A 14,826-nucleotide genomic window follows, 5' to 3' on the forward strand; every position below is an offset into this window, starting at 1 on the left:
TCAACTCCATCGGCCAGGCCGACAGAGTCAGTCTTCCACCCATAAATGGGGGGAAGTCCAAACACAACTCCAACTATGGCAGTCAGGATACCGCCAGCACTGGCATATGCTGGCTGCAGCAGCTTCGGCGGTCTCTGAAAAAAAAGACCACCGAAGTCATAATGAGGGCCCAAGTGTTTATCATAATTAGTGTGGTTGTGTGACACATTGCTATACAGTGCAGTAGATTAAAAAGTTTAGGATTATAAAGAATTGCAATAATTATAACCCGTCGACAAAAGTATGGGGTACATAAATGAATACGCCTAGGCACAGATGGTGTTAACTGATGCCAATAAATACTATAAAAAACTACTGATACAACTGCAATGAACGAAAAGACCCTGCACTCACTAGATGCGACAGAGGTAGTGATGCAACATCTGCGAACAAGGATGTAGCCAACGTTTCATATAGAAAACTTTGCATTGTTACAGGGGTCTTCCCACCGACGAGCGAACACTGGGTAATAGGGGAATAGCCAACGCAAAGTGCTCAGTGTTGTTCTTCAATTTGCAGACCTTCCAGGAACTTGTTCAGGAGTGTATCCCAGCTATCAGAGATGGGTTATTTGCTGGGACCTCTTACTATTCTCTATACAAGGCTTTGCTCTCCACCTGTGCCCAGGCCACCATAGAGACTGCCAAGGTGGAAGAGGTGGGGGGACGGAGGGTTGCCACCGTCAACTTACGGATGAGCATGCGTTTTTCTAGTATAAGGACCAGGTTCATAAAGTGTGCCACTGCCCTGTTTTTCTTGGTGTGGTGTATTAGACCCAGAAAACACACTTCCCAGATATATACTATTGTTGGGCCTGTGAGTCGTGTCAGATGTGTGGTAACATCCAGTCAATATCCAGCCAATGATAGGCAGGATCAACGCAAATGTCGGAAATCCGCATCCGCAGTATGACAGCGGCAGGAGGTGGCATCTGTACAGTTAAAATATCATTTGATTTTGTGGGGAGTTAAATAGGCTTGTGCAATAAATAAAATTGTATTAATTTAAAGCGAGCATTGCAGAACCCTAGAGTAGGGAAAGCTAGAATCGCCCGCCTATCTCTCTCTGTACAATTGCGTCCGTTGCTGTCAGACCATATTTGTAAAAAGCAATTTTCTCTTCCTCAAAGGAAGTTTGTTTAAAACTTTGTTCACTTTAGAGACTTAAATAACAAACGGCAAAGACGTTTTCCAAAGCTCATGAATATCAAAGGAGCCTAATACGGTAGGCAGGTATTTTTCCTAGTGTGGCTGTTGTTGGTGAGTATCTCTTTCCATATATAGTATTCAGAGTGAGTTCTTGTTTGTTTTTAAGTTTACTGTACATCTTTGTAAATGAAGCTTCGAATGCACTTTGCTGCTTTGATAACCATACTCTCTTCTCATCTGCAATTGTGAGGGTGATCATGGATGTCTGAAGAGAGATCGATATATGTTGAACTCTGCAAAATCCTGGAAGTTAGGGAAATTTCTGGAAAAATCTATGTGACATGAGCTATTAATGGAATCTGCTTTATCTTCACTTCACTTAGTACCAGATGAAGTGAAGGACTGCTAATCCCATTTTTCTGGGCACTGTTTAAAATGCAGGCAGCAAGCTTTTGGTTTTAAAGATCAGAGATGACACTGAGGTCCTCTTTCCTCAAACCAAATGCCGAAGTATTTATAAAATGACACTCCATTTTGTTGTTGCTTAAAGGCCTAGAGCCCAGTTTCTTTGTTTTCTGAGGAAAATAACTACTTTGAGTGTATCCAGATTTACAGATGGGTAAACATTTTCACAGAGGAATGCAGAACAGAGCCTTTAGTGAGCAATTGCAGTATTGCCTAAGAGGACAATGTCCACCACCCACTGCAGTGATGTTATTTGCTGACTGCCAATTTGAGGACGAGAGTTCACAGTGTTCAGCTTTGTGTCAATAACTGCTACGTACATATTTTTGCAAGACTTTATTTATCATTTTTAATAAGCCACAAGAACATACAAGAAACAACCTGCAACATGGGTAACATTGCATAGTGATTGTGTGGTATCCAAAAATCCAGAAGAGCCATCAGAAATAGTAAGCATATCACAACGACGTGGGTATGTCAGAGGGTGGTGAAGGGGGCGGAGCAGAAGGTGGTGCTGACGGTTATCTTACCATGTCGCACATTAACAGCAACATGTGGACCACATGACCAGTTCGGTTAGTGAGGCATACAAAGACAATCTAGTCTCGTAGGTCAGTCCTGGGCCTCGGGTTCCAGTGACAATAAGTAATATCGGACTGGCTGCCAAATGTCTTTAGGCCTTGCTGAGGGGGCTGTAACATAGCATATATTTCACTGTTGATATCTCAATGAACCAGCCTGATCAACCAGGCAGTAGCGCTCAGGCAGCATTTACTGCCTCAATAATGTTATCTCACGTTTTGCCAGTGACAAAGCAATAGCAGTGAACCATCAGACTTCCTTGGGAACGTCCTTGACATAACCTAGCCGGATCTGGGACTAGCCAGGAATCTATCATTAATAATGAGAGTCCTGAGAACACATTGCTGCAAGACCTCCCAATGAGTCAGTATGTCCATGTTGTGTGTGCAGAATCACTGTCAGGGGCCTGGCATTTGGGACTCTAGGCCATGGGTGTCAATTTTAGCCAACAAACTAGGTGTAGTATATGTCCTGAGCAGAACCTTATAATGTATAAGTTTGTGTCTTTGATTGGGAGAGACAAGCAGTGTTTGGTTGCAGCAGTAGTGCTGAATTGAGTCAGTCAGAGGAGGTCCTAGTTCATGTTCCCATGTCTCCCTGAGCTTCTCATCGCATGAGTACAGGAGAGCTGTGCTGTCACGATACAACTTGGAAACCAGTCTTGTACCCTCGTTAGCTGTTATCACTATTGTCAATGGAACGAATTCATCTGGGGCCAGCGGATATGTCAGAACTTGGGCTTGCAGTCCACTAAGTATGCGCTGCAAGACAAAGAAGTCCATTTAGGTAGAATTTGCAAACGGAACATCGTCGGTATGTAAGAGGACGTGACCGTCTGGGAATAGATCCCCAAATGTGTGTAAATAGTGCCACGTCAAGGTGGGCTGGACTATCTTCTCCTGTGTAATTGGGAGCCATTGTTATCCACTAGTGTAAGAGCAAGAAAATAGAGAAGACCTCCACCCAGCAAATGGATGTTTCCTCTATGTCCAACTGGTAGTGGAGACTGTTTGAATATAGTCGCGGTCAAGTTGTAGACCTTTTGGGAAAAGAGAACTTAGAAGCATCAGTCCTGTTTGGTCTCTCTCTGGCTTGTCATAGGGGAGGTATGCATCAGCATGGTACCAATAGTAAACAAAGTGACCCTGTGGGGCAAGATAATAAAGTTGAAAGCTGGGTCCGCCAAAACTTCCTTGGTCGAAGGGGAGTACCAAAGCGTCTCCAGGGCCTACGACTGGCCCAGATAAGCTGCAAGAGGCTCTGTAGGGGGGCAAAGAAAGCATTTGTGAGTGGAATTGGTACATGGCTGCCATATGTAAATTGAAAAGGAGGGTGCCAATACACATCCCCACTTAAGACTATCACATGTGTAGATCTGTGAACAAATTGCATTGTTTGAACTTAATGCAACCTCTATCCAGGGCATGTGAGACAACTGTCAGGTAGACCTGATAAAAGCACAAGCAACCCACAAAACCTCCACAGGTTCTCAAGGTAGAAATACCACCTATTGCTGGGACCTTGGGAAAACAGGGAAGGGAATGAGAGAGAAAGAAACACAGACTGGATCTGACTCTTCAGCAATGGAATTTTTCCAGTCGTGGTACAGCACAGCTCTCTCGATGTTGTGGAGACAAATTTCCTGAACTGGCTGCATAAAAGGCAGAAGACAACAGGTAAGTGTAGTAGTATTAGTAAGGCTTACCGGTTTTGGCAGCAGCCTTGGCTGTGATGAGCCGGAAACAGACCTGGATTCCAATTGAGGACCCGAGGACGTCACTGCAAAATCAGCCAGAATCAAGAAGGCCAGCAAAAAAAGAAGCACACAAACAGACAAGGAGATTGGGAGACCAGACATGAAAAGCCAAGAGGAACCAACAGGAGTAAAATAACAAACATAAGGGATAAGGTAACGACCGTAAACTCATATGGAAACAGTTACAAAAAATTTGCATTGCCAGGCAAATGCTGTGTGCTATGAAAAGATATTTAGGACTTCTCTGCCACAAGTAACCCGGAAATGACACAAAATCTGGAAGTGAGTAACTGAACATTTTCTAGTGTTCCTTACCTCCTCAGTTTCAACTGACCTGACTTCCACAGTCATGCCGGTTGCTGTGTCTGTACTTAGACTGAATCACGACAACATCTAAATTGACAACACCACATAAATTAAATTTTTGCCGCATGTGATCAAAAGCAGATTTGAAGTTAACAAAGCATGTGCACTGAAGTGATCTTACAAGTATAGATTTCCGTATAATAATTGAGTGCGCCAGGATGTTGTCAGATGTCCCTGATTCTAGTTGGAAAAGAGTTGGGTTGAAAAAGATAAGCTCAAGGTCCCTCAAAAGAAATTGTGCAGAGCTAGGCTTCCATGTCCAATGGATCTATCAATTTGTAGCTTCCACGTTCGACAGTGGGCATGACTCTCATGATTATGGAGTTCCATTCCAAAGTCTCTTTACCTTGTGCCAAAACTTCCTTTATAATAAACTTTGATTTTCTTTTTTTTTTAATACATCCTCAGAGGTGTCTCACCTGATGATATGGGGCGCCTACTCTTTCCTCTGACACAGTGGAAAATCTGTGTTGCTCGCTAAGTACCAAATACGCTTTCTATCAGATTCTCAATTTGGACAAATCTTCTGTGTGAACCAGTAAGAGTAAAACCAGACTTGCAATACACCTCTGCAACCAGTGACTGTTGGCACCATTTCATTTATATTATTTGCCCATTTGATACATTGGGCCTTATTACAACTTTGGAGGACGGTGTTACTCCGTCCCAAATGTGATGGATATACCACTTATCGTATTACGAGTCCATTATATCCTATGGATCTCGCAATACGGTAGGTGGTATATCCGTCACATTTGGGACGGGTTAACACCGTCCTCCAAAGTTGTATTATGGCCCATTGTGTTTGTTTCCTCGATGGAGACTGTATGATATGTTTGAGCGGAATTCATTGCAGTTTTATTCAAGGGCCATATCTAAATTCGTCCGAGTTAGTTCTACCATCACTGCATTATCCGTATAAATTGATCATCAATCACAATTATTGGGTCACCTCTCTGCTCTTGAACTCTAGGTCAGCGTGTTAATTGTTTTAGTGGGATTTTCAGCCACTTTGCAACTTTTTGCATTCTTTTGGGACTTTTGAGCTTTTCAGTCGTATTCTACAGCGGACATGAGATCATTCTACTAACGTTGCATTTTACAGTATTGGACAGACATTCCGTTCTAGCTGCGGCCTCGCTAAACTTGAAGCCTTTTAGTTAGCACAAGTAGAATTCATAACTTTTAACTGTAAGTATGACAAAGCAGTGCATTTTCTGAAATATATAATCTTTCAATATATTTTAATACATTATTAGTGAATAAATGGTGGCCAATCAAGTAGGCACATTTTGTGTTACACGTTAATTTTCATGTTAATACATTTTTATACGTTCAATCAATTCTAGAAATACAAAAAATAATGATTAATGTTAATTTCAGTGCTCACAGTGTGTTAGTTGGATTGAATAGGATAATGGAAGGATAAAAGAGGGAAGAGGCTAGAAAGTGTTATTATGGAGATCATAGTCGTAAGATGAGGTTTGGGATGTGTAGAAGGAAAAATGGAGGAGGGGAGAGTATGTAGGAAGGGATTAAGGAGATCATAGTAGTCAAAACTGAGCTTTGGGGTGAGCTAGGAGGGATAGAGGAAGAACGAGTCTAGAAAAGGTTATTTTGGAGATCATAGTAGTAGAATGAGGTTTGGGATAAGTCAAGAGAGTGGAGATGGAGGATAGATTGAAAGAGGTATAGGACGAGACAGAGCAGTGCATTGGAGAGAGTGAAGGGTATTTCTTGTCCTGCTGTAGTCATTTGTGAGGCCTTTTGCGCAGCGGCGAGACACAGGCTCTCCTAATACAGACCAGGTTACCTCGGGCCTTACAGACCTCAATGATAACAACATGCATATGTTATTGAGTCCACAAGATGGGCAATAGCAAACCGGACAACACGTAAAAGCACCATTGACAGGCACTCACTGTGCCCTCCAAAGAACACCATTCACAATGACAGTGTAGCAATCACCCTCTTCTGTCTACACCACATGTACTCAAGAACCAGCACAGGCTTGTGCTCTGCTGCTGGAAAGTCAGTAAAACCAAGGAGCATCTGTAAAGGACTCACAGACTTTCCAGCTCGTGGAAAAATCAAACACTGCCAAATCTTTCTCTGTCAGATGTGGTTTTTTGTCCCTAAGGTGTGCCCTTAAAGTAATATCAAGGCAGCTAACAGCATATTAACTACAGCACACTTAAGGGAGTGCCGAAGAGGACAAAACATCTGTTGACGCAGATATGCTAATTAGAAATTATTAATGAATCTTTGTGTGTTTGATTAACAAAAACCTTGTAGAGAAATTAGTTGTAGGGAAATTAATGTGCAAGTTGAAAATGTGCCCATGGAGTATGGCAGCCACTTATACGAAAGTTGTATTAAAATAACTAAAAATGTGTGAAATAATGAAAACATTTAAGAATGATGTAGTAATATGTCATATTGAGATGTATAACCTATGTTTTGCATTAATTTGTAGAATTAACTTAGCTGAAGTTATGGCCCAGTTTTTTCCAGGCCTCACACAAGAAGCTGATTTTCTAGCGCACTGCAGAGAAGCTGGTGCATAACCTGACCCAGAACCACCCCATGTGAAAGCTGCTTAGCTAGAATTTTCTGCAATGTACCGACGGACAGTAGATGATGAAGTCAAATTGATACAGTTATGTGAAGAGTAGGCTAAATGTACTTTCCCAGGACTTGAACAATGGGAGCACTGACTGAATAGGAACATGCAACATCTTCAATACCTAAAGAGCCAGATGATGAAGACATTGTACAAGTGGACCAATCCGTGAACTGTGAAAGAAGAAATATTAGAACTCATAGATTTGAAAAATTAATATTATAGGTTAGAGTCATATCTGCCGATTGACTGACCAATTAGGAATTAAGGGGATTGACTGAAAAACTCTAATAAAAAGTCATGACAAGGGGCTAAAACTTCAGATGCAGGAGAATTAGGGGTGAGATGCTGATGACGTCAGGAGATGCGGTTCGAGATTCTGTCGTTGGGCTCATGCTCTTGAGAGCCTGATGCGTTGCTGATCTATTTGATGACCTGAAGACGAAGACTGACTTTGTTACTGATCCATTCTGTGGATAGGTAGCGTATGAAAATGTGACTGACTAACTTTGTGCCTTTTCTTCTAGGTACCAACTGTGCTGTTTTATAGTTTTTCTTTTAGCTAGGTGTTTTCCAAATTCACGTTTTTCTAAATTGTTTTGCATGAAGTCCCACATGCTAATGCCAATCTGGGTTAGTTAAGGGTCTTTCGGGAGACTTGACAGTGACAAGTGGTTGACGGACTGATTTGCTGAACTCTGCAATTAATGCCACATATTCATCTTTATTAGCTTATGCTGAAGCATTCGAGCATATGTTTTCTCAAAGTTTGATTAGATTATGTTATTGGTGGTTGCTAATAAACTAATTCTGAGAGGATTAAATAAAGCTTGAGTTAACCAAATGCATTAAAATTGTAATTAATAGGGAAATAAAAATTGTTAAACACTTCAGTGAGTTGAGGTTATTCATGAAATGATGGTTAAAATTGTTTTATTGACTTATGATTCTCTTAGTGGTTACTAATTGAATTAATTGATTATTGATGCCATTGGTCACTACGTGATTAGGATACTCCATGCGATCCAAACGGTTCATCAGCCTACACGCGTCCCCTTGTAAGTTACTTATTAAGGACTAGGCGTGTGAACAGTTTTGGTAGCAGCTTGATGGTTAGTTTCCTTGGAGAACTAGTTATGTGGTGACTGATGGTTATGGTGGTAGTTTAAGTTAGGGTTAGTTGTTAAATTTTATGAGGTTTGAATTTTTGTTTTTCGTAATGGCAATTGTAGCAAGGATGATGTTCCCTTAAGCTCAGAAATGACTTTCCCAAATCCTGGATCCCACTAGTAAAGAGGGGCATGTTCTTGGCGTACTTGTGATAGTGTGAAAGTGGTAGGTTGCACTTGCAAAGGCTTATGCAAATCGCAGGTGAATTGTGATGTATGAGAGATAAAGTAAGGAGTTTGCGTATTCTAGTTGAAGTTTAGTAGAAGTGTGCGTACTCTGCAGTATGAGAGTAGGGAAGTCATTGAACTTCATATGTGTGTGGTGCTTTGTGCTAAAAAATTGTCCATGTGGTTGTTGGTGATGTACGGACCCTGAGTGGTCTAAGACTCCGGAGTATATTGACAAGTGTAGGAGACACTTGGTTATATGTTGTAATCTGTCTGGTTTAGTAGGTTGATCGGGTGTGTTAAACAAGTCGGTGTGTGAGTTAAGCAAGTAAAATACATTTTCAACTGAGATTTGGCGAGTGCTATATGCACCAGGATTGACCCATTGATCAGTTGAGAGTGAAATTTGCAGGTCGAATTTTGCTTGCAAAAGTGGGAGACTGAGAAAGAGGAATAGCTACATGAGCAAGAGGACGATTAGTGAAAATCCATAATGTCTCTGAAGTGATTCTGTACCCTTTCCTGCAGTAAACAAGCAGGTTTGTTTGGGTTGTTGGTTTTTGGATTAGTGCTCGCAATAATTTTGCATTAGTTTCTGCGTGAATTGAAGTTTAGGAGGACAAGCTGCAAGACTTTGTCAGCTGCAGTGTGTGAGTGTGACGTCAGAGTGTGCCGCGCTGGGATAGGTTGGTTAGTGAGAAGAGTCTCAAGCGGATTGGCAGCCGTCCGTAAGAGGCAATGGGTTGAGCAAGCGGGTGAAAGGAATCTTGGGAGTAAAAGTCATTACTTTTCAAAGTGTTCAGAAGTACCATGAAGGATGATTCTTACATTAAGGTGACAGTTGAGGGGCCGACCCCACCGGAAAATTCTCCGCCATATATTGTGATGGAGGAGCGAGGTGTAGTGCCATGCCTTTGGTTAAAGCAGTGGTGCAAATTGACAGAGAAACAGGGAGCTTTAGCGTTTCCAGAGCATGGAACGTTTAATTTGAGAATTTTGGATCAGTTGTGAATGACATTATATGAGACAAAGCCACTTCTGAGGCCAGCACAGTTTGAGGCTTTAGCAGTTTGGGAGCTTGTAGCCAGACAGCAGCAAGAGATGAAATTCCAGAGGAGAATAAAAAAGGTAGAAAAGTCCTTGGCAGAAGCAAGGTGGGATTGGGAACAGAAGAAGTAGAGAACTGAGACACTGCAAGGTGTTAAGTTGTTTCCTGCTATTGCTGAAGGAGATGAGTCTGATGAGAACGAAGATACTAGCAAGAGAGAAAAAAGTTCATCGGGGGTAAAAAGAAGTAAAAGACCTGTGTAGAAGAAGATTCAGATGTCGAGGATCTTATTACACAATTGTTGAGAGTCCGACCTCAGCCATATGTGGCGCGTATAGGGGGTCCGAGTACTAGTTCTGCTCCAACTGCTCCAGCTCAAGTGACAAGAACAGTGGGACCAGTGTAGACAGATAATGGACAAGTACAAGGGGTAGTACAGAGTACTCCTAATGCAGTGACTACTTCGGTGGCCCAAGCGCGGATGCACCCACCATTGATACAGAGAATTTATTCAGATGTACCAGTTCTTGAAACAACTTGAAACAACTTTGAACTGGTGGTGCTGACGGAGCAAGTGGTTCCGAGGCCAATGCTAGTTCAGACTGAGCCAACTCTAATGTTGTTGCCCCAGGCACAGATACAGGGTTTGCCGAAGTTTACGCCTGTGACAGGGACACAGTCAGATGTGACACCAGTGATGAATCAGAACATGGGAGTAGCTCTTCCACATAATGCGAGTGTCAGAGTAGCACCAGATGCAATATCGCTGCCGATTACAGTTGGTCCAGCGGTACCATTGTTTGCGCTAAAGAAAACAATTGCAGGAGATCAGGGTGAAATATCACAGAGCCTCGTGAGGAGGGGAGTGAGTGATCATGTGCTGGTGAAAACTTCTATGGGTCAGACTTTTGATGGATCTAGACCTTTAATGAATCTTAGTCCACTTGTTGCGCTTCCACATGCAGTAAATGGACCGAGTGAAAGTCAGAGCTTGAAGCTATTGAAACCGCAGGCCCCAGGTGCTGTGGTACTGCAGGTACCATTGCCGAATGCAAGTAACATCTTATTACAGGGATTGACAGCACAGCAAATGAGTGAATGGTTGGATAGTTTAAATACTCCTCGAAATACTTCCAATGGTATAGAGCAGATAAATTGTGTAAGGTTAGCTACAGAAATAGCTGAGCTAGTTGAGGGAATGATGGGAGTGAACAGATTAGAATCCTACACAGAAGAAGAGCTGAGGTACATGTGTCCAAGGATTACAAGGGAGGTGAGCACGATACATCAGAAATTGGCAGTTCTGGCAGACAAACATGATATAGAGGGAGAACCAAGCATTTGAAAAGGAGTTACAGGTTAGATTTTGAGGTGAAGGATTTCGAGCACATGAGGTCAGCAGGGATGAAAGCGCATCTAAAAGAGTTATTGCAGAGTGCTCAGATTTGGGGAGCATTAGAGAAGTGGGAAGGCATATGGGCAAAAGAAGAAGGATAAACGCAAACGGGACTCACGTGAAGGGTGTGAAGGTGTTCAGAAACAAAAGGATCCAGTAATGATATTACCAATGAGGGAAATTCCAGGGGGGCAGTTTGTTCATGTTCCATGGCATAGGAGTGATATACTGTCATTCACAAACGATTATCCAAAATTGAGAGAGAACCGATTGAGTGGTACCAGCAGACAGAGAGATTTGTGAAGCTTTCTAAATGTGTGTGGGAAGATTTGAACACATTTTTGGAAATAGTGGTTCCAGCTGACTAATGGGTTGAGTGCAAGAGAGCGGTAGATTGGCCAACGAGTGAACCGGAAGGGGACAAGCTTACAGGTGCACCGTCACCTGAAGTAATGAAACATTATTATGAGGTGACTGAGTTCCTTGAAGATGAGAATCTCTCCTAAAAATATTGACTTGCAGAGGGTTGACAGGACAGTGTGGGAGACGAAAGAGTCAATCCATACCTATTATGAGAGATTGTTGAAAGAATTCAAGGAGTACAGTGGTAAAGAAGCAATTGAGCCGAAAGACATGTCGCACTTTGTGTTCAGGTTCGTTGAAGGATTGAAAATAGAAATAGGGCAGATGATTAAGAGTCATTTGATTTGTTGGCAAGCAAAGCCAATTGATGAGGTGTTGCAGTATGCAAAATACTGTAGTGATGAGATTGAGTTGAAGCAGAAAACGTTGAAGGAGAAGGCGATTGTGATGCAGATTGAGGCAACTCAAACAGGAGTGCAGGGAGCTTTAGTGCAACAGATACCGCAGCAGCAGGGAACTGTCATGTTCCAACGTCAGATAAGAGGCAAGGGACGTGGAGTCAACATGAATCGTGGTCCGGATTAAAGCACTGTAGGGGGTTCAAAATGATGTGCAAGGGATGTAAAAGATGTTATTGTGTCATCTGTGCAGAAACATGGGACATTAGAAGCGGGAGTGTCCGATGATGGTGCAGGATAGTGTTGTTCAGCAAGGTGGTGATGTCAATATATTTCAAACTGTGAAAGTCCCTAGAATGAGAGGACTTAATCCGAATGTTCAGAACTAAGTGCAGAATTTTCAACCCATGCAGCAGGTACAAGTGCCGCGTGCACAAGTGACACAGCTGCAACCAATGCAGCAGCAGATTCCCATGGTACCTAGACAACAAATGCAGATACCTCAAGCCCAGATGGAACAGCAACAGATGATGCTTACTCAGCAGGTCACAGGTCAGAGACAAGGCAGAAGTAATGACACAGTGCACCAATTCCCGTTACATAGTCAGAATGAAATAAATGATGAATGGATGAGTATTAGTTTGGATGAAAAGCCATGTATGCTTGCAGTGTCCTTAGAGGAAGATAAGAGAGACATTTCCTGAAAGAAAAAGTGATGGGTCACAGAGTCTCATTTTTAGTGGCACAGGAGCTACACGCTCTACAGTGAGAAGTGCAGAAGTTCCAAATTTACCTCTTTCAGGTAGAACAGTTCAGGTTGTGGGTGTAGCAAACAGACAATTGACAAATCCGATCACAGATCCAGTACAGGTTGAGATTGGCAACTTCCAGGGACTGCATACGTTTGTAGTCTGTGACTCAGGTCCAGTATCTTTACCGGGTAGAGACTTACTGTGTAAGACAAAATGCTCCATTAGTTGTTCGACTGCGGAATAGAGGTTCAGACTAATAGTGATGATGAGGAAGAACAGACCTCTGAAACAGCAAATTAAAACGTTAATGAAGAGTACCCATTGATTGAGTTTTTCCTGATGTTTACTGTGAAAGAATTGCATGCAGATTTGCAGGGAACAGTACAGGAAAATGTGTGGGACCTGACAGGTAAAGAAGTGGGCTTAATCAAAGGAGTGGAACCGATTAAGATCACTTTGAAGCCGAATGTAGTGTTTCCGCAGTTTCCCAATATAACATGGCACAAGATATTTTGATGAAAGTGACGCAGATAATTGGAGATTTTCTGAAACAAGGAGTTTTGACAGAAGTGTTGAAAAGTCCATGTAATTCACCGATAATGGGCTTAAAGAAGCCATGTGGGAAAGTGCGCATCGTGCAGGACTTGCGAAAAGTGAACAACATGGTGGTCAAGTGTTGTCCTGTAGGGCTGAACCCAGCAGTGATACTTTTTCAGATTCCTTGTGATGCTGAGTGGTTCACAGTGGTTGATTTGTCACAAGCTTTCTTTTCTGTGCCTCTTCATGAGGATAGTCAGTTTCTTTTTTGTTTCAAATTCCTAGACAGAGTCTACAGCTGGTGCAGACTTCCACAAGGGTATACGGAGTCACCTTCTCTGTTCAATCAGATCTTGAAAAATAATTTGGAGTCATTGGAACTACCATACCAATCGACTCTAGTGCAGTACATTGATGATTTGCTAATTGTGTCCAGGACAAGGGACAAGTGTAAATATGACTCGATTACCTTGTTAAATCATTTGGGAAAATTTGGACACAAGGTGTTACCTTTGAAATTGCAATACTGTCAGAAGTCAGTGAAATACTTGGGACACCAGATTGAGAAAAGGTCAAGGAGAATCTCCAGAGAAAGGATTACAATGATACTACAGAGGACTTCTCCGACTTCACAGAGAGATTTCAGGATGTTTCTGGGAATGGTAGGTAACAGTGGATTCCAAATTTTGCTGAGATTGCAAAACCATTACAGCAGCTGACACACAAAGATGTTACAGATCCCATAACTTTAGATGAAGATCAGATGAAAGCATTTACTGAATTAAGAGAGAGTTTGTGCAGAGCTCCAGCATTGGGAATGCCTGATTATACAAACCATTCACACTGTTTTGTCTGTTTTGACATGGGTCCATGGAGGTGCTTATCGCCCAGTAGCCTATTTTTCAGCTACCTTGGACCTAGTCGCAGCAGCTTTACCAGGTTGTCTGCGGGCAGTTGCCGCAGTTGGTCAAAGCCTTTCTCAATGTGAGGGAGTAGTGATGGGATACCCTTTGACGGTAATGGTACCACATTCTGTTGAGATTTTACTGACAAGGACGAAAAAACAGTATTTGACTGGCGCAAGACTGACAAGGTATGAGACAAGCAGATTGGGTGCTCCAAATGTAACATTGAAAAGATGTACAGTGTTGAACCCTGCAACACTACTTCCAGGTGATACTGTTCAAATTGAAAAGGAGGAAGACATCGAGCATGACTGTCTTGAGGTAACTGAACTGTGTACAAAACCAAGGCCTGATATCAGAAATACTCGATTGGAAGAAAATGACCAAATTGTCTTTGTTGATGGCTCATGTCTCAGAGATGGTACAGGAACATTGAGAGCAGGATATGCTGTTTGCACAATCACAGGTACATTAGAAGTGTCCTGGCTTTGAGGTGTATATTCTGCACAAGTGGCAGAATTGATGGCTCTTACTAGGGCATGCCATATTTCTGCAAGACTGAGAGTCACAATCTATACTGACAACCAATATGGATTTGGAATTGTTCATGATTTTGGTCAATTGTGGTCTCAATGGGGTTTCCTGACCTCTACTGGTACACCAGTATGCCCTATTCAAACTACAAAGTTGTGTTTCTGTTTGTTCCTGTTACTAGAAATCTGAGTAAAGTAGCTAAAGAGCATGATATAGTACTAGTTAGAGGCTTCTTTGAGCCAATACTAACGTTTGGGTCTGCTTATGCACGTAAAAATAACCTCACATGCTTGCTTACACCTTTAGAAAAGAGTTTCATAGGGCATACTGATGATAGGAGAAAAAAGCATTAAAAGAAAAATTAGAAAAAGGTTTATAGAAAAGGACTTCCAAAAATGATTATGCTTGCACTGCTATTAAAACGCAAGGGAAATTAGCATTAGATGCACTGCATGTAGGGAAGCTTTGTATATATAGGCCAAAATCACACACTGGCACTTTATTTGTAGGAACGAGTGAATGTAGACATGTGTTTTTGTTTCAGAGTAAGTGGACTTTTATGCTGAATGGTCAGGAC

The sequence above is a fragment of the Pleurodeles waltl genome, chromosome 4_2 (assembly GCF_031143425.1).
Source record: "Pleurodeles waltl isolate 20211129_DDA chromosome 4_2, aPleWal1.hap1.20221129, whole genome shotgun sequence".
Taxonomy (NCBI): domain Eukaryota; kingdom Metazoa; phylum Chordata; class Amphibia; order Caudata; family Salamandridae; genus Pleurodeles; species Pleurodeles waltl.